The sequence below is a fragment of the Bos grunniens genome, chromosome 24, assembly GCF_055505025.1.
Source record: "Bos grunniens cultivar Pamir isolate PY7600 chromosome 24, Bosgru_T2T1.0, whole genome shotgun sequence".
Lineage (NCBI taxonomy): Eukaryota > Metazoa > Chordata > Mammalia > Artiodactyla > Bovidae > Bos > Bos grunniens.
The window spans coordinates 1385457-1406697 of NC_141188.1; the positions used below are offsets into that span (position 1 = coordinate 1385457).

General features: G+C 46.4%; 2 long non-coding RNA genes across 2 annotated transcripts; both read right to left on the reverse strand.

Moving 5' to 3' along the window:
- Positions 1-5629: 5629 nt before the first annotated feature.
- LOC147345780 (uncharacterized) lies at positions 5630-6691 on the reverse strand. Its single transcript, XR_015153623.1, has 2 exons — positions 6490-6691; positions 5630-5860 (listed from the first exon to the last, which is right to left on the reverse strand). It is a non-coding gene; the product is annotated as an uncharacterized LOC147345780 (long non-coding RNA).
- Positions 6692-16771: 10080 nt separating this feature from the next.
- LOC147345781 (uncharacterized) lies at positions 16772-20343 on the reverse strand. Its single transcript, XR_015153624.1, has 3 exons — positions 20140-20343; positions 19263-19340; positions 16772-16942 (listed from the first exon to the last, which is right to left on the reverse strand). It is a non-coding gene; the product is annotated as an uncharacterized LOC147345781 (long non-coding RNA).
- Between the last annotated feature and the right edge of the window lie 898 nt (positions 20344-21241).

Below are 21241 nucleotides of genomic sequence, written 5' to 3' on the forward strand. Positions count from 1 at the left end.
TATACCCATTTGAATACAGAGTTCCAAAGAATAGCAAGGAGAGATAAGAAAGCCTTCCTCAGTGATCAATCCAAAGAAATAGAGGAAAGCAATAGAATGGGAAAGACTAGAGATCTCTCCAAGAAAATTAGAGACACCAAGGGAACTTTTCCTGCAAAGATAGCACAATAAAGGACAGACATGGTATGGACCTAACAAAAGCAGAAGATATTAAGAAGAGGTGGCAAGAATACACAGAAGAACTGTACAAAAAAGATCTTCACAACCAAGAGATTCAGATGGTGTGATCACTCACCTAGAGCCAGACATCCTGGAATGTGAAGTCAAGTGGGCCTTAGGAAGCATCACTACGAACAAAGCTAGTGGAAGTGATGGAATTCCAGTTGAGCTATTTCAAACCCTGAAAGATGATGCTGTGAAAGTGCTGAACCCAATATGCCAGCAAATTTGGAAAACTCAGCAGTGGCCACCAGACTGGAAAAGGTCCGTTTTCATTCCAATCCCAAAGAAAGGCAATGCCAAAGAATGCTCAAACTACTGCACAATTGCATTCATCTCACACGGTAGCAAAGTAATGCTCAAAATTCTCCAAGGCAGGTTTCAGTAGTATGTGAACTATGAACTTCCAGATGTTCAAGCTGGATTTAGAAAAGGCAGAGGAATCAGACATCAAATTTCCAACATACGTTGGGTCATTGAAAAAGCAAGAGACTTACAGAAAAGCACATACTTCTGCTTAATTGACTATGCCAGAGCCTTTGACTGTGTGTATCACAAAAAAACTGTGGAAAATTCATCAAGAGATGGGAATACCAGACCACCTGACCTGCCTCCTAAGAAATTTGTATGCAGGTCAAAAAGCAACAGTTAGAACTGGATATGGAACAACAGACTGGTTCAAAATCAGGAAAGGAGTAAGTCAAGGCTGTATATTATCGTCCTCCTTATTTAACTTATATCCAGAGTACATCATGAGAAATGCTGGACTGGATGAAGAAAAAGCTAGAATCAAGATTATCAGGAGAAATATCAATAACCTCAGATATGCAGATGACACCAACCTTATGGCAGAAAGCCACGAGGACCTTGATGAAGAGCCTCTTGATGAAGGTGAAAAAGAGTGAAAAAGATGGCTTGAAACTGAACATAAAAAAAAAAAAAAAACAACTAAGATCATCATTTTGCCATCAAAGGTCCACCTACTTAAAGAAACGGATTTTCCAGTAGTCATGTACGGATGTGAGAGTTGGACCGTGAAGAAGGCTGAGCATCAAAGAATTGATGCTTTTCAACTGAGGTGTTGGAAAAGACTCTTGAGAGTCCCCTGGACTGTATGGCAATCAAACCAATGAATCCTAAAGGAAATCAGTCCTGAATATTCATTGGAAGGACTGATGCTGAAGCTGAAGATTCAATACTTGGGCACCTGATGCGAAGAACACACTCCTTGGAAAAGATCCTGATGCTGGGAAAGAGCGAAGGCAGGAGGACAAGGTGCGACAGAGGACGAGATGGTTGGATGGCATCACTGACTCGATGGACATGAGTTTGAGCAACTTCTGGGAAGTAGTGAAGGACAGGGAAGCCGGGCGTGCTGCAGTCCATGGGGTCACAAAGGGTCAGACATGACTGAGCAACTGAACAACAGCAATTATTTCAAAGAATTCAAGTGATGTTGCATGTAAAGACAAATATGTGAAAGCCTATCTCCACTGGCTTTTTTTCCAAAATGAATTTTCTCACCTTTTGCTTTATAAGTTGAATTCATTTTACCCCCTTAATCCAGACTCAAGATTCTGTTTGTATACTGGGAAATTCCTCCACCAACATGTCTGTAAGCCGATCCCCTTTAAAGTCTGCTTGTTTCTGAGTGTAAATCTGCTTGCTCCCCAAGCCCCTGCGACGAGTAATATCTGGTGACAGTAAGGTCCACCAGGTGCTCTGCCAAAGAGAAGCATTGGGAGTGACCTTTGACAGGTGAAGTCCCTGCCTCCCTCTGCACCTGCCCATCTGCTCTGGTGATGCTTAAGAGCCCACCAGAGGTGGCCATGGGAGGGGACCGCCTCGGGAACCAAGACATAGGCCGCTCACTTCGCGGCTCCCTGGTGTTTTAAAAGAAAGACCATACTTGCTCTTGAAGTTTATGAGTTTTTGTTTTTCCTGTTTTAGGCGATGCAGAGACTAAAAATGAAGAGCACGATAAATGCTTATCAGATACCTTGGATAAGCTCCTATCCGAATCAGATGAGAAACTTCAGCTTCATCTGAAGGAGAGAATGGCAGCTTTGGAGGATAAGGTGAGCCAGCCCCACGGCCTCTTTAGAAAGAGGCGCATCTGGCCTGGCCTGGCCTGGCCCGGCCTGTGTGTGGGGGAAATCTCCAGCATAGGAGTTGGAAAACTCTTCCCATAGAGGGCCCCGGAGTGAATGTCTTTACTGGTATGAATAATTGAGTAGCAGCATTTCATGCTAGTGAATAAGCGTGACAGCATCCACAGGCAGTGTGTAAAGGAACAGACATAGACGTGTGCCTGCAACCTTTACAGAAAGCCTCAGAGAGCCGGATCCACTGATGGCCCCAGTGTTACCAGCCACCATGCTAGAACTTTCTTCCAGGTCCACCCTCACCCTTTCGTTTCTTTCTTAGAAGTTTATTTCTGGGGCTTTGCTGGCAGTCCAGTGACTGAGAGTCTGCCTTGCAAGGTCAGGGACGCAGGTTCGATGGCTGGTTGGGGAGCTAAGATCCCACAGACCACGTGGCAACCATGACAAAGGAATCCCGCATGATGCAGCTAAGCTAAGGCCTGACACAGTCAAATCAATAAGTTTAGTTCAGGATCTTTTACATAAAGTGATAGAAAAGACTGAATTAACTAAAAGCAAGTATTCTCATATTCCAACTCCAGCCTTCTCTCTTTTCATTTGCTTTGAACAATGGCTGAGAACCTCTACCAGAGCAGCTCAGCGGGCAACATTCTGGTTCAGGTTCGGTGAAAACCTGTCCCAGCTGCACCAGTGCCCTAAAGACGAGGCCCAGAACCTTCCCCGAGGTTGGCGTTTGGGCAACGCTTGTCTGAGAGAGACTAATGGTCACTACAAGTTCTGTGGCACGTTTTCCCCCCACAAAACCCAAGATGAAACACACACCTCACTAGAGACCACACAGTGTGGTCCCCTCACTTCACCCTGACCTGTGGGCTGGCCCTGAGGTGGGGATAGTTTTGTCTCAGGCTTGAATTTGGCATGTGAAACCTGCGCCAGTTTCCTGAGTGACCACTGAACTGCAAAAAGCTATAAGCAGTTTCACTTCTCCCGGGACCTGGCCTCCTTGTATCTAAAAGATCAGTCAGGGAAGGAGGAGATTGTCTGTGTACAAGTTAATGTTAAAAGTTGTCATCCAGCCTCTTGCTGGCACTTCACTCTGGGCGCGAGGTCCGCCACTCATCCTGAGGTGCTTTATGCTTTCAGACAGAAGAGTAGCCATCCCGCAGTCCATGCAACATCTGTAAGAATTGACACTAAAGCTGTTTGTATCTTTTTCAGAATGCTCTCCAATGGGAAGCTAAAAATGTTAAAAAGCAATTAGAAGAAATGCAAAACAACAAGCTACTTAAATCTCTAAATCGTTTAGCAATTTGTTAAGAGCTGAATTGAGCTGGGTTCATTGTTCCAGTCACTAAAGATGCTTAGCAGATGTCGAGTTACATTTTCCTTATGGCTAATCCACTGCTGTAACATGTATAGCATTTCTGGTTTTGAACACTGAATGTGTTTGCATTATAGATGGATTTAGAGTGTGTGGCCGTTGTGTGTGGTTCAGAATTCTGAGTAGTCCTTTCTGGGTTCACCCGAAAGCTGAGACAAAGCGTGAGCCTTTCACGTGGACTGTGCTGTCCGTTAGAAAGATAATATGAGCCACATATGCAATCTAAACTTTCTTAAAAACCAACAGGCTATTTGACGTCCTTTTTTCATTGCGAGTCTTGAAACCCTGTGTGATTTCCACATCGAGGTTTGCACCAGCCTGTCTCACGTGCTCAGGGGCTGCAGGAGGCGAGTGACTGCCATGGCCGACAGCACAGAGCTGCCAGGTTGAGTCAAGTGACTCAGAAACTTGGCCCGTTTGACTTGTTTTACCCCATGAAGAAGTGGGGTGTAGAGGAATGAATGTGAGGAATGCCCAGGAATGCAGGTGAGCTCCATGGATACAGTTTAAAGCAATGAGAGGAGCGAGGGCAATAGAGTGAGTCCTGCCCCCCTACCTGAAGCCCCGTCCCAAGTCCAGCTTCTCTCTACAGACTTCATCATTGTTAATGGCTTGCCGTGTTTCCTCCAGAAGCTTTTCTACACCTGAGATGGAACTTCTTATTCATTATGGTTTATAGGGTTTAATACTGTTCTGAGTGCTTCTATTTGCTATGGGACACTTAGAGAATATTTTCTCACAATTAAAATATTTGGAGTTGACAACTACTCCTGTAACCTGTTCTGCACATTTTGGTGCAAGTCATTTTACATCCAGAAAGCAAGCGGTGCAGGCTGTGTCATTTGCTTTTTCATAGGACCAGCTGATTCTAAACCTGGAGACCCTGAGAGCCGAACTGGACCAGACGAGGCTACGAGGGGCTCCCTTCCACCATGGGTAGGCCGCTCCCCCAAGCAGCTCCCCTCAGCACTGTCGAGTGTGACAAGGGCCTCTCTGGTGTGTGGACAGTATGACTGGATGTTGCTCATGGTCGCACCTCAAGGAGCCTGTAGCTTCATGGCCAGCGAGAGAGAAGAGACAAACATTGTTCCTTAGGGTCAAACTTGGTACCACGGAGTGGTAGTCACAGGATTGACAACACTCAAAAACACAGGCAGAGGTTTGGAACTGTGGGGGCGGGGAGGGCGACCAGTTGATATTTGGGTGTATTCATTTGAGGGGCCTGACAGACTGTGACACTGCTATTTCTTAAGAGTCACAGAAGGTTAATAACCTGTAGTCTTTTTTACGTGAATGGAGACTGAGACATGACTTGTCGTTGACTATGGTGGGAGGAATCACCTGGCTTGTGAATGAGGCAAGCAGATCAAAGTGTAACACAACTGGGCACAGATTTCTCAAGCCTAGTTCTTCTAAAGCAGAGTTGCACCACATGTATGAAATGCTCAAACCAGGACCAGAACTTGCTGCTGGTACAACTCCTGTACGCCAGTTCAAAATCCATTTCAGGTCCCTCCCTGGTCATTAAGTAACCAATGTGGGCAAAGTCCTAACATCAAAAGTGAAAGGTCTTAAAAACGCTTTTTCCAGAATTATGTATGTATTAAACTCTGCCACCTAATCTCCTGTTGCCAAAGAGTAGTGTGAATAGCTTATACAAACCTGTGTAAATATTGCTTTTTTGAGTTCTCACACAGAATTACTCACACCAAGCTACTAAACAAGGACACTTGCTGTACCACATGTTGGAGGGGTTCTCTCTGAGATGGTCTCAAGGGGGAGGGGTGGGCAGGGTGGGTGCTGTCTGTCTGTGCACAGAGGAGAGGTGAGGCTCACAGGCGGAGGCCTGAGCCCTCAGCACTCTTCTGTTTTCACGGTGACCGTTAGGTAGTTTCTTATAAATCATGACACCCGCAGACACGACCGCCAGAAACATCATGATTCCACATGGTTACACAACTCGGGCCTGAGGATCTGAGGGTGAGCAAATGCCACTTGACTTGTCTGACCGCCGGTATCACTGTCACACATCCCTTCAAGGAGCGGAAGCTCAGAAAACTAGAGAAGATGGCCAGGCAAGCTGCCTCAGCAGAGTCCACACAGCATGCTCACATCTCTCCGAGAGAACGGGCTCCACAGACGTCACCAGACTCGCCTGAGTGAATCAGAAGGAAATTTCAGCATCATCAGGAACACATTTGACAGGGAGTTGCGGGGGGTGGGGGTGGGGGTGGGGGAGGAAGAACCGGGAGACTCGGGTTGACATATATACAGCACTGATACTACACATAAAGTCAACGAGTGAGGACCTAGTGCATAGCACAGGGAAGTCTACTCAGTGCTCTGTGGTGAAGTAAATGGGCAGGAAATCTAAAAGAGAGGGAGATACGTAGATAGATAGATAGATAGATAGATGACTGATTCACTTTGCTGTACAGCAGAAATTGACACAGCAGTGTAAAGCAACTATACGCCAAAAAATGGATGAATGAATTTTTAAAAAAGGAACACACTGGGCACCCTAGAACTTGTAGAAATGAGGAGTCCACACCCAGGGTGCAGCACAGCGCTAGGGCTGCCCTAATGTTGGTTCACTGCCAACGGAATGCCTGGACCAGGCCTCTTCTACCCCAGAGATCTCAATGCAGAGGCGGGGAGGCAGCCAGTTGCGGGCTCGCCAGAGCTCTGCTCTTGCTCACACAGCCATGCCAAGGCTGAGATCACAGGGAGAACAAGGGACCCACAGTCCGCCTCAGGACAACAGACACAGCTGCAGTCACTCACTTCGTGAACATCCTGCTGCAGTTTCCTGTTCACGTCCTCGGACTTGAGGAGGTCCTTCCTGGCCATGTCCAGGTCCTCCTTCAGTCACATGGGCAAAGAGGGCTGCCAGGCGCTCCTCCATCTGGCTCTGCTCCTGCTTGTCTATGACTTCCTGGAGGTCGATCACCTTAGCCAGGTCTTCCTCGTGGCTTAGAGGGTCTCTAAGGGGGAAAGGAAGCCTTAGACAGCCTTGTTTTGAGAGGGAGGGACCACAGCACTTCCGGGCAATCGGTGAGGTCAAAACTGCCTTCTGCTCTCTGGGAGTTCACAAGACCCTCACAGCCACTCAGACCTACATGGTATGTTGGTGAGAGGTCCCGACAGCCCCACACAGACTGGATGGTAAGACAAGAACCAGACAGAGAGTGAGACCAAGGACTTGCCTTTCCATTGGCGCTTGGCATGTTTTCTTGCTCATGATTTACATCAAGCACCCTGTGCATTAGTATCTTTTCCTGGTTATTCTCCTCTTTAAGAATCATCTGCTAAAACCAAAAAGTTGAATTAGAGTGAAGAAATAAGTAAAGACAGCAAAACACCTGGAAAAATTCAAGTCTAAACTGAAAACGCAACATAAGAAGAAAATACATGGTGATGCTATCCATCCCGAATACCATCAGGTGATTAGAGTCAGAATTTGTCTTCTGCTGGGAAAAGGGGTACTTAAGAGATCCTGCAACTCTGAGCCACAAGTCTAGTTTACTAGTCATTAAAATAACCCAGGTGGGAAGGTCCTCAATCAGAACGATAAATAACATCTGATGCCCACCACTACAGCTTTCATTCTTTTTTAAAATGAAAGGATTCAAATTACAAACCCTCACGGAAATTACACAATGACTGATCAAACTTACCTCTTTATGTGTGGCACCTAATTCTCCTTCTAACAAACTACACCTTTCGAGTGCTACTTGTAATCACACTCTCAACTCAAACAAAAGGGGCCAAGTCACTGTGTGTTGATGTGTGTACATACATTAGTACACTTCTTAGTGTATACTCACCCTAATACATAGATACTGTCACAGAATACCTTTAATGTCTCTCATTGATCTTAACGTCAAGTAAATCTGCTTGTTAACAGCTTTAAATTCTAAATTTGAGAGAACAAAATGTTCTCCTAAATTAATTCTATTACCCAGTTTTTAACTGCAAGTTGATATACAGAATATAATAAATCTGGAGACATTTATGCCAACTAACACTTTTTAACTGGGGGTTTCCCAGGTGGCTCAGTGGTAAAGAATCCGCTTGCCAATACAAGAGGGCAGGTTCGATCCCTGGGTTGGGAAGACTGCCTGGAGTGGAAGATGGACACCCACTCTAGTATTCATGCCTGGGAAGCCCCATGAAGAGAGGAGCGTGGTGGGCTACAGTCCACAGCATCACAAAGATTTGGACATGACTGAGCATGTACACAGGCAACGCTTTTTAACTATATAAAACTCTGACTTCTTACAGAAAAAAATATATATACAAGAATTCAAGAAGCTCAAAAGTAAAGTAGTTACATAAATACATGCATCATCCACCTAACAAGACAGCAAGTGTGCAAATCCAGGACGACTGGGTGGCTGGTACCTTCTCGTCCAGGGTCTTGTGGTGCTCAAACAGCAATTTCAGTGTGCTGAGCACCTCCACGTCGCTGGTCATGCCGGCTAGGGACTGCGCCTGCTGCTTGCCCACCGTCATCTGGAGGGATGACACATACCAGGAAACCAGGCACTCCAGGTGCTCCAGCAGCAGCTGCAGGGCAGGGCCAAAGGAGCACCTTCAACCTCATGCTTGATTCAGGCCCAATAACTCCTCTCAGACTCACCCTATAGCGGAAAACATGCTAAGGCACATCGGAATCCCGCCAGTTCAGGCTAAAGTTAGGGTGGACTTTCCCAGGGGCCCAGTAGTCAAGACTCCACACTTCTGCAGGGGTCATTGGTTTTAATCCCTGATCGGGGAACTAAGATCCCACACAAAGTGTAACATGGACAAAAATGTAAGTTAAGAGAACTCCCCCCTCAAATGTTCTAAAATTACATTAGCTCTCATCATAAATTTGAAGCAAGGTATGAGAACCCCGAACTGATCCACCCTGGTCTGCTCAGTGGGAAGGCATGAAAAATGACTTGGAAATCAGACAGAGTTTAAAGACAGCACACGGAGGCCAGCGGTGACCCCCGCGGGGCAAATGTCAACACGTGAGAATCCCCCTACTGACCCTGGTATTGCTTCTTTCCACTCTAAGGTCAGCGATTTCTTCTTATTCTTTCAAGAAGCTGCTCCATGCATATTTTTAGTTCTTCAGTAGGAGTTGGAAACTCCTAGAAAACAGTTAAATGAGAAACTAAATGCAAACATAAATTAAAAAGAGAGAGAGACTGTGAAGACTGACCCTGTCAAGTCTCTCCAGGCTCCACACAAAGGATTTCCTTGCCCCTCCAGAGAAGAGGGGGTCCACTGACCCCACGACCACACAGACCACTACAACTCAGACCAGCCTTCGGCCTCCACCTCAACCTGGCAGGCATGTGGCAGGGGAGAACGTGGAATCCAAGCCTGCCTTCTCAAGACCCAGGGGCATCTGAGAAGCTTTCCAAAATATAAACCTAACAACAAAGTGGATAAAGAGATTCTTAAATGACACACAGACCAATGACCTAGAGCCACTGGGGAGAGTGAAGAATAAAGGGAAGGTCTACAAGGCCACCAAGCTTTGGAGTGTTCCTCTGGGAGAAAGACGGATGACACCTCAGGGCCATCTGTTAGCCTGACTCCACTGAAGCCACCCAGTCATTCAATCAAGTGGTTAAAATGTTAAATTTATGTTATATGTATTTTGCCACAATTTGCGTGCACATGGGGCCCTCCACATGGTGAACTTTCTCAAACTGAACCACATGGAATCTTTCGTTCTTCTATTTTTCTTTGCAGAAATAAAAAAATCCTGAGCTACGTATCCCCTACTACATACTGAGTGTCCAGCACCCAGAACAATGCCCAGCACTTGTAAGAGGCATGTAGTAGACATGTGTAGCTATGAGGGTGTATGTCATACATGTAAGCAGTAGGTACCTGACATTAAAATACTGGACACACTGGTCTGTGCTTTGTAACATGGGAGACATTAACGGGCTTAGCCTTTCTGCTTCAAGGACTGACTCTCTAGCTCGATCCTCATGCCCCAGAGACTCCTCCAGCCAGTGTATCCTTTCTTTGGAAGAAGGGAGACGTTAAGGGGCTTAGCCTTTCTGCTTCAAGGACTGACTTTATAGCTTAGTCCACGTGCCCCAGTGACTCCTCCATGCAGTGTTTCCCTTCTTGTGGGGCCCCCACCTGTCCTCCACGTGGCACCTGCACAACCTCTTACAAAGTAATCCTGCTGGGGTCGATCGTGCCCACTAAGGCCAAAGCGCCCTGGCCGGCAGGGCCCACAACTATGCTAACAAAATGAAACACAACCCCAACACTTCGCTGGGTGAGGCCCAATCTGATGGGCCCATCCCCCGGCTGCTCTCACCTCAGGCCACTCTGCTTCCAGGACTTGGGCCGAGGCCAAGTTCTTCCTGATCTTGGTCTTTGCCTTGGGGTTGCAACACTGAAAAAGTGCCCACAGGCGGGCCCTTTGGTTACACTCTCTTGCGGATGGGGGCAGCCCCCGACTTCAGGACCTGCCGAGAAGGGGGGAGGACCTATGGGGCAGCCCAGGCTTCCAGACCGAGATGCTGGAAAGCTCCTCCCTGGGGTGGTGGTGGAAGGTGGGTGAAGGCTGCTGAGACTGAGCTTACAAGGACACTGCCCCCTCCCCAGCCTCAAGTCCCTCAGGCCCTAAGTGAACAGACAGCTCTGTCCCCACTGGACGTGTGTGTCAGAGGAAACTCTGGAGAAGGCAGCATCACTCAGAACCTCTAGGGTTTTCCAAACATAATGTCCAACATGCAACCAAAGAAGCAAAAAAGGGTGTAACAACAAACAGGACCAAGAGAAAAAGAGCTGAACCAGATCCAGAGGTATCAGATGTATATCAGCATATCAGAAGTGTGCTAGAGGTATCAGATGCAAATGTCACCTGTTCAAAAATATACTTGACAAAAGGAAAAATTTCTGAGAATCAAAACCGACTCTCGAACTTTACAATAACAGTGACTGAATTTAAGAACTCAGTCTCTGGGCTTAACACCAAATTGGACGTAGCTGACAAGAGGATCAGTGAACTGAAGGACTGGTTGGGTAAAAAAATATATATAAGAGAGAGAAAAAAAGGATAGAATATATTGAAGGAGTCTGTTGTTAAACTATGTTGTTAAAAAGTATAAATGGGGACCCTCATGGTGGAGAAAAGACAGAAAGGGGAATAAGAAATGCCTCCAAGGGTTGAAACTAGAGAGCCTCTTAATGAAAGTGAAAGGGGAGAGTGAAAAAGCTGGCATAAAACTCAACATTCAAAAAATGAAGATCATGGTATCTGGCCCCATCACTTCATGGCAAATAAATGGAGAAACAATGGAAACAGTGACAGACTTTATTTTCTTAGGCTCCAAAATTACTGCAGATGGTGAAATTAAAAGATGCTTGCTTCTTGGAAGGAAACCTATGACAAACCTAGACAGCATATTAAAAAGCAGAGACATTACTTTGCCGACAAAGGTTCACTGAGTCAAAGCTATGATTTTTCCAGTAGTCATGTATGGATGTAAGAGTTGCCCCATGAAGAAGGCTGAATGCTGAAGAATCGATGCTTCTGAACTGGGGAGTTGGAGAAGACTCTTGAGAGCCCCTTGGACTGCCAGGAGATCCAACAAGCCAATCCTAAAGCAAATCAGACCTGAATATTCACTGCAAAGACTGATGCCGAAGCTCCAATATTTTGGCCACCTGATGCAAAGAACTGACTCATTGGAAAAGAACCTGATGCTGGGGAAGACTGAGGGCAGGAGGAGAAGGGGACAACAGAGGATGAGATGGTTGGATGGCATCACCGACTTGATGGTCATGAGTCTGAGCAAGCTCCGGAGTTGGTGATGGACAGGGAAGCCTCGTGTGCTGCAGTCCATGGGGTTGCAACGGGGCAGATACTGAGCGACTGAACTGGCTGACAGGGACAGTGGCAAGAGTTGGTTCAAGAATCAGACCACTGACTCAAAAATGAAAACCACCCATTGGTTTCAGCAGCTCTGTGGGTGCCTAAGGCTAGAAGAACATGTTTAAGTGTTCAGAGGGAAAATGGTGTGGCTTTTAATGGCACAGCAGCACTGAGAGCTGACTTTTCAAGAACAAGGAAGTCAGAAAATAATGGACTGGCATCTGTAAAATGCTGAAAAACAAATAACCACCAACCTGGAATTCTATACCCAAGAAAAACACTCTTCGAAAATGAAAGCAAAATAAAGACTTTTAGGGCAAGTGGAAATGAGACAACTCATCACCCACACACATGCACTAAAAAAATATTCAGGCAGTGCTTTGGGAAAAAGAAAAGTAGTCTATGACGGAAATATAAAAAACAAGTAGAGACCAACAATGAGGTAACTGTGAGGGTAAATACTAACTTTACAAAACAATGATGTTAACGCCAAATATATATCTAACAGTTCAAAGTGTAACAGTGACAAGGAGGAAACAGTCGAGTCAGGGAGGCAGTAAAAGTACTAAGTTAGACTTGAATGTAAAACACACGCTGTGTCTCTGAATGTGCACCCAACAACCTGACAGAGGAGCACAGAACTAGAGAAACACTTCAAACTTCTAAAAGAAGGCAAGAGCAAAGAACACAGACTAGGTGGGACAAACAGAAAACACACAGCAACATGGTGTCTACACGCTGAATATCAACATTATAAACAGAGCAAACACTCTCATTAAAAGATAAAGCGTCAAACTGATTCCAATGAAAACTGTACACTATTCACAGAGCTACATGTTAAGATGGAATATCTTTGAGACAGGTGAACCTAAAAGATACCCAGGCCAACAAGGACAGAAAACCGATGTGGCAATATCACTGTCAAATAGTCTCTAAAAAAGAAGCATTTCTAGCAATAAAAAGGAGCATCTCATACTGATACAAGTTCAATCTAGCAAGAAAATGAGGATTCTAAACTTGAATGTACCTAATAACATAACTTCAAAATATCAATACATAGAAACTGACAGAAATAGAAAAGGAGTAACAGCCGAGTTCATAATCCCAGTGGGAGACGTTAAAGACACATCTCTCGTGGAACTGGGCCCCCTGGTATGTAGTCACCTGCAGCCATGAAGTACCTGAAATGCAGCTGGCTCTACAATCAGATGCGCTGCAAGCATGAAACTCACACTGGATTTTAAAGACTTAGCATGAAAAAAAGAACGTGAACTATTTCATTAGGTTTTATCATGTTGATTACACACTGAAATGATAATATTTGGGGTGTGTTAAAATAAAATATATTACAGGTAATTTCACCTACTTCTGCTTTTATTCAACGTGGCTACCAGAATCTGAATTACATGAGTGACAAGCCTGATCTGACTGATACACATGGAACACTGCATTCCCACTGATACATATTCAAGAGCCCAAGGAACATATAACAGAAAGAATATGTATTGAGCCATTAGGAAAGCTTGAATTATTTCAAAGGACTGAAATAATGCAGAGGATACTTAGGGATTGCAATGGGCTGACGGTTTATGGGCCCTCAAACTTCACCCAGCACGTGGTGATGATCCAAGGAGGCAGGCACCCTGGGAAGGGTCAGGCCAGGAGGGAATGGGCTCCTGTGCTGTGAGGACAGGGAGAAGCAGGAGGCAGTCTAGGAACCAGGAAACAGGCCTCACCAGATGTGGCACCTGCTGGTGATCTTGGGACTCCCCAGCCTCAGGACTACAAGAAACAACTTTCTGTTGTTTATCAGCTAGTCTACGGGATTTATAACAGTAACCCCAAAAGCCTACGACGGGGCTCTTCATGGAATTAAGCTAGAAATCAAAAAAGGGTCACTGGAAAAAGCTCCCCAAACATTGCGAAGTTAAACGACATACTGCTTGAAGAATTTCATGAATAATAATTTTAAAAAACACAATGAAAATTAGAAAATACTTTTCCATAAAAGATAATGAAAATCTGGCCTATTCAAACCTGTGGGACACAGCGACTGTGTTTAGAGGGTAACTTAAAGTCTTAAACACATACACTGGAAAAAAAGGAAGGCTAAAAATCAATTAAGCCTCTCTCCCAAGAAACCAGGAAAAAAACATAGCAAACGAAACACAAGGTAGATGGGGAAAAAAAAAGGAGCAGAAAACAAGCAAACAGAAAGCAAATATGAAGTTTTTTAAAAACAAAGCCAAAAGTTTGCTCTTTGAAAGAACTGATAAACCCCTAGAGAGACTTATTAAGACAAAGAGACAAAGCTCAAATCACCAGCATCAGGGGTTTTTAAAAGGGGAGACAACACATCTTGCAGATAAGAAAAATATTATGAACCACAGTTCACTTACTAACTGGAGAGTCTGCTCGCCTCAATAACTTCCTAGCAGGAGGGAAATGCTTTACTGAAATAGACCCAAGAAGACATACAAAATCAGAAAATTTTATTTGCATGAAAAAAATTACATCTGAAATTAAAAGCCTCCCCACAATAAAACCAACTGGTTTTGCCAATCAATTCTTCCAAAATTCTAGGGAAGAAAACAGTAATCTCACAGGAATTCTTGCAGTAAACAAGGAACACTCTCCAACCTTGTTTTATAAGACTAGCATAACCTTGATACTAAAACCAACCAGAGAGAAGTGCAGGAAAGTAAAATTACAGACTCTGAGTATAGATTAAATAACCCTAAATAAAACACTAAGAAATAAAGTCCAACTGAAAGAGAATACATTGAGATCAGGTTGGGGTCGTTTTAGAATCACAAAATTTTTTAAAAGTTAAATCACATGAAAGAAAAATAATCACATAAAAGAAAAATTACCTGTTTCAAAATCTGCAGAAAATAAACAAGAAAATGTAATGTAATAATTTTAGTTCACGATTAAGAAAAAACTCTTAGTAAACTAACAGAGAAGAATTTACATATTTTGATTAAACTATCTACAAAAAACCTAATATCATGTGTGATGGTGAAATACTGAAAGCTTTTCCTCTGATAATGTGAAAGAGACAAGGATACTTATTCTTACTACTTCTGTTCACCAATGTACTCAGGACTGGAGATCCTAGTCCATACAATAAGGCAAGAAAAAGTAAAGGGTTATCACAGTTTCAAAGGGGAAAAAAGAACTGATTTGCAGACATAATTGTGTATACATAAATAAATACAATTAGAATGATTTGAAATATATGGATTTACCAAGTGAATATAGAAAAGTAAATTCTGTATCTATTAGGAATTTATAATGGCACTGAAAATATCAAGATATCTAATCAAACGTGTGCAAGACATACGGCAAACTATAAACTTCTAAGATAAATTAAAGAAGATCTTAAAAAATGGAGAGCTATCTATATTGTGTTCACGGATTATAAGAACAACATAAAAGACACACACACACACACAGAGTTAACCGTGTGAGGTGATGCGTATGTAAGGCAATCATTCCATGATATCTATGGGCATCAAGTCATCGCAATGTAGACTTGAAATACACACAAACTGTATCTGTCAATGACTCCTTAGTGAAGCTGGGGGTCTAAAATCAGGGCCTGGCACCTGGTAGCTGGCAGGTGTGGGAACCCAGGTTCACGTGCAGGCTGTACACACTCTTAATCACAGGTGAGACCTGAAGCAACCCAGCAACTCTCTATTTTTCTTTTTTCTGTTTTGCTCTGTTCCCCTTGCCATTTGTGTTTAACAGATTCCCAGTATCGAGTGAGCAGTGTCAATGCAGCAATAACGTTTCCCCATCTAAGGCAGGAGCATGTAACACCAACAGACTTCCCATCGCCCCGAGATAACTGGAGTGCCCCATCACAACAGAAAGCAAAGAAACACGACAGTCCCCGAGAGAGAGCTGCCCCACGGCAGGGGGAACTAGGTCCACCAGACGTCCCAAGGGGACCCCCAGGGGTTTGGAGCCCAGGCTGGGCCCCTCAGCTTGAGGCCACACTTGCCTTTCCACCATTCTGGGGGTCCTGGCAGAAGAAAGCCAGGCCAAGGAAGGGGCATGGTGTGGCCGGCCCGTGGGACTCAGGGTAGGACTGACTTGGGGCTGTGCTGGGCTCCACGTCCAATTCACCACCCTTGGAGTGTACAAAGCTCTTGGGATCATTGTAGGTTTTTGGCAAAAAGCAATGGAGCTGAAGTCACTTATGATGGTTTTTTAAAAAAAAATCCTCACTGAGGATTCCCTCAGTGCCAGCCTCGGCCCCTAGTGAGATGCAGACTCCTGGTCATCCATGGCTCTGCCCGCAGCCTGCCATGGCAAGGGGAGGCTACCGGACACTGGGTGCCACATGGGGTTCTTCCCCCACTTTGAGTGAAGGGCTGCACCCCCCCCCCCAGCATGAACCCGGCTCAACCCTCCACCTCTGATGCTGAGGCACCCATGCCTCCCACGACCGGAGGATCCAGCCTCTCCCGGGGCCTCCGTGTCACTGCACAAGCCTTGTCCATGCGGCCCCAGCAGGCAGGGTGAGTCTTGTGTGGAACCTCCCAGATCGCTGGCCTCACTGCCCGCATCAGGGCCTTGTATGTCCACTGAATGAGTGGATGAGGGCCCCTCACAATGACGGTGATGGTGATGAGGAGGAGGAAGTGAAGCGGGCTGAGATCCAAATGTCAGTCCCTGATTCAGACATCTGTGTGTATGAACTCATTTAACCTCATGACAAGATTGTGTGTTGGGGTTGGGGGGTAGGGGGTGGGTCCTGCCACTGTTCTCACCTTGGAGCCAGCAAGTTCACTCTCAGTGTCCAGGGGTGGCTGCAGCCACTGGCCACAGACTGGACAGCTTTAACACAAATTCATTCCCCCCCCCCCCCCAGTTCTGGAGTCAGAAACCTGTGATCAAGGTGTGGGCAGGGCTGAGCTCCCTCCAGAGGCTCCAGCGGAGGGTCCCTCTGGCCTGGTCCAGTCCTTGGGGGACGCCAGGCCACCCTGGGCTTCTGGCCACATCACCCCGACCTGTGCGTCCATCTGCACAAACCTTCTCCCCTGGGTGGCTCTGTGCCTCAGATCACCCCCTCTTTTCTTCCAAGGACACCTGTCGTTGGATTTAGGGTCCACATGCATCCCGGGTGATCTGGTGCAGAGGTCAGGAACTTACTTCCATCTGCCGAGACCTTTCATCAGAATAAGGCCACCTCTGGAGGCTGCAGAAGGATGGATGGCTTTCGGAGCCACTACTCAGCCCACCATACTTGTCATGAAGCCACAGGGCAGAGCCTCACTGGGCTTGGTGAAGGGAGCTTCGAAGAAGCAGGGCTCAGTCCTGGGGCTGCCTCAAGAAAACAGTTAGGATCAGGACACTTGGGCACAGAGACCAGATGGGCAGGGCTCGGAGGTGTGCTGGTGGGCATGGGACTCACCTGCAGGGAGCCTGGAGCCTGACATGATGGCCCAGGGCTGGGGGACACAGTGCATGGTTGGGAATGGACACATCCCAGCGCAGACAAAGGGAGGCAGGCCCGGGGGCTCAGGCCAGGGGAGCCCAGATCTTCCTGCTGCCCTCAAGGGGCAGGTCAGATGGGCACAGGAGGGAGCTGTGGTTTCAGTGACCTGGGTCGGAGTCCTGGTCTGCTGCTGTGTTGTCTCTGGTGAGTGACTCAGCCTCTCTGAGCCCACCGGAGAAGTGCTCGCTGGTGCCCGGGAAACAACGCATGCATTTTGGAACTGGGAGAAGAATCTTCATCACTTATTGGTACAGCTCAATCTTTTCTGGAGGCCATAACCAATGTCTTTATGTTTGATGTTCATTTCAAAGTCAAAAGTTTTTAAAAAGATATGTGTGGCAAAGGATTTAATTGGACTTGGAAAGGCTCTTCTTTCTCCTATATGAGCATGGCCATTTCATTATCATATGAGCAATAATGATATATGACTGAATATTCACATCACCAGTGAGAATTTTCCGAGTGCCAGACTCCAAGTTAAGTACTTTAGGATAACCCAGTGATGTAATGATTTGTTTCCCAGGTGGTTCAGCAGAAAAGAACCCGACAGCCAATGTAGGAGATGCAGAAGACCTGGGTTCAATTCCTGGGTTGGGAAGATCCCCTGGAGGAGGAAATGGCAACCCATTTCAGTATTCTTGCCTGAAAAATTCCACAGAGAGAGGATCTTAGGGGCTACAGGGCTGCAAAGAGTTTGACACGTATGAGCCACTGAACATGCACACAGTCGTGTAAATACTGTTGTTATCTCTGACAAATGGTGAAGCTTTGGTGTTGTTGATTAGTCATCAGATTTTGTCTGATTCTTTGTGACCCCACGGAGTATACACTCCATGGAATTCTCTAGGCCAGAATACTGGAATGGGTGGTGTTTCCCTTCTCCAGGGGATTTTTCTGACTCCCCACATATTGTAAGACTAAACTTGAGAATTCTTGTTTTTATTTCATTTCAAATAGCCTTTGGGAATCTGAAAGGACAGTGTAGGTACTTTCAAGATGTCTTCTGCAAAACAAAGCCCTTTCGGCAAATGTGGTCATTATATCCAGGTAGGTGTTGCTGTTGTAAGTGTCACATATCAGCCAGAGGCAAATTCTGAGCTCTTCCTCTGGCAGAAACAAATTGACAAAATAAGACAAGAAAGAGAGCTGGGAAAACAAACCACATCAACAAGTGGAAAAGCGTTCCTCATGAGACAAAGCTAGAGAAAAACCCAACATCCTTGTGGCCCAAAAACCCTCTTAGAAATGAATGTTCCATAGGGAAGAGACGAAGCATGTCAAGTTCCAAGGAGAGGCAATGCCCATGGCCAGTGTAGCTTAGAGACGGCCTGACCACTTGATGAAGACACACACCAACGTAAACCCTTTGCAGACAGCAGTGACGGTCATCACCATAGTAAGTGTTTAGTCTGGGGACAACCTGCCCTGGGCTCCAATAAGCGAGCAGACCTGGTTCTCTTCCTCTGCCCCCACACCATTCACTCATAATGGCAGCTCAGGTGCTTTCGTGCCCTGCCTGCCTGTCTGGCTCATCCATGAGCTTTGACCACCTCCAGGGAAGGACTCTGCCTTCTCTTCTCTAGGCACCATGAATCTGCACACAGTGGGCCTTCAGAACCTCAGGAGACTCACCCCACCCCCACTATAGCCAGACCCTCCCCAGGCGTTAAAACAGCTGTGGAATCACTTTGGCCCAAGTCCTACTTACGGATCCTTGGAGCCCACTACAGCCTCTACAGCATGATTAATCAGGCCCTTTATACACAGATTCCTGCCTGTCAGATCTGAGCTTTGGATTCATGGTCAGCTCTGTCCCTCCCGTGGCAGCCAGGTGGGTCACAATGCAGACAAAGGAGCTCAGGAGCTAAGTATCAAGGGAAGCATTGAAAGGACAGTGATGGATGCAATCTGTTGCAAACTGAAGGAGGGTCCCTGCATGTCTCAGAAACGGCCTCTGGTGTGCAGGTGTCGAGAAAGGCCCCCACAGTGCAAAGGAAAGAGGGGTACTCGGGGGCAAAGGCACTTGGCCTCTCCAGTAGCAGCTCCAGGTGGTAGCTCGTGAACAGTGGACAGCCAATGTGGTCACATGAGCGTGACGCTTATTCCCTCACAAAGAAAGAGAAAGCGGGCAGGGTGTGGGAGTACCTGGAGGATGTGGTGGGTTGGATGGAGGGACGTATCCTTCCTCTCTCCAGTGAAAATCGCTTTTTTTGAGTCTCAGAGCTGCGAGAAGGCAGTTACCAAGTTAGGTCCCCACAGTATCCGGTGTGGGCTGGGTGTCTTAGCCCCCGTCACATGGACAAGCCACACCATATGGCTTCCCTGAGTTCTAACAGCAGGATCTGGGGGTTTTGTCTAGGTACACACTTCCTTGCTCTAGCTGTGTTACCCCCTTCTTTGAGCCCCAGTTTTGTCCTCTAGAAAAAGGACATCGATTGCTACCTTAGCAGGTTGCTACCTTAATCCCATGAAGACTAATTAGGGTGATACTACAATGAATAGCTGGCCTTAAGAGATACTGGGCTTCCCTGATAGCTCAGCTGGTAAAGGATTCTCCTGCCATGCAGGAGACCCCGGTTTGATTCCTGGGTCGGGAATGCTGATCCGCTACAGAAGGGACAGACTACCCACTGCAGTATTCTTGGGCTTCTCTTGTGGCTCAGCTGGTAAAGAATCTGCCTGCAATGCGGGAAACCTGGGTTCAATCCCTGGACTGGGAAGATCCCCTGGAGAAGGGAAAGGCTACCCACTCCAGTATTCTGGCCTGCAGAATTCCATGGACTGTATATATAGCCCACAGGGTCACCAAGAGGTGGACACGACTGAGGGACTTTCACTTCACTTTCAAGAGATATGACCTGAATCCAGATTAAACTGGAGTCTCCCAGTGTCATCTGGCATTTCTTCCCTGAAGCCAGCCAAAACCCACACAGGTGCATTTCCAGGGTCTTCACGTAGCCAGCTGGACAGAAAACCCAGCGTAGTCCAAACAAGCTGGACAGTCAAGCAGGAGAGGACTCACGGGCAGACGGCTTCCCTCCGGTCTCAGGTGGAGCTCCGGGACCACAGCAGGAACCGGCGCTCTCAACCCCTGGGCTCAGCAGCACACTCCTTATCAGGCCAGCGGCTCTGCCCTAACGGGCGCAAGAAGGTCACCAACTGTCCCAGGTGAACTGACGCCCCCTCCCACTGCTGCAGCCTGACCTCACAGGGCCCCACCCCTTCCGGCAGAGCCAGCCCTCCTCTTCCTTTGAATCCAGCTTGAGGCCTGGTCCTGGGTCCCTATTGGTCAGTGCCAATCATGGTGGCCAGGGATGGAGCACACTGATTGGCCAGGTCCAGGTCATGTGACCATACTCTCCAAGACACGTGTGAGCTGCTCACGCTCTGTCAGGGATGGAGAGAGTGCAATGCCCCCAGAGCAGGGCTGAGAGTCCGGTCACTCTGTCCGTGTGCTCAGTGTCCTGGGACATGCCTGCACATCATCTCTACACACCACTTTGTCTCCTCTGCAGACCAAATATTCATGACACACCTTTTCCCTTCCCAAGCACTGTTTCACGCACTGACATTCAAGGGAGCATGACCTCCTTTTGGAAGGTAGGTTTGGAGATCCTCTCTTAAACTCTGGGCTTGTTCCTTGTATCATGTTAGAATAGTTTATTCAGTCTAAAAACCCTCACTGAGCACCACCATATGCTGCTTTGCCTATTCAGGATTCTTAGCTGTTCTGAGTAGAGGGCATGGCCTAGGGGCCTCCCAAAGGGAATTAATTTTTTCTAAGGAAGTACCTGAGAGGCTGAATCACTGAATCACTTTGCTGTAAACCTTAAACAAATTATTGTAAATCAACAATACCTCAATTTAAAGAAAAGATATTCCCTCATCAAAAATGGTTTGAAATTTTGTAAAGTTTTTCCTTCAATTGTTGGTTTTTAGTATGTGTCTAATTGATTTGGTGCTGTCTTTTGAGGTAGGGATCCAACTTACTTTCCCACATGGATACCAAATTGTCCCAATGGGACGATTCCTTTGTCCTTTCTCCTGGAAATATCCTTTCTGCGTTTACACATTAAGAAGCTTCTTTTAACAATGCCAAGTATCAAGAACTTCAGATCTTTGGA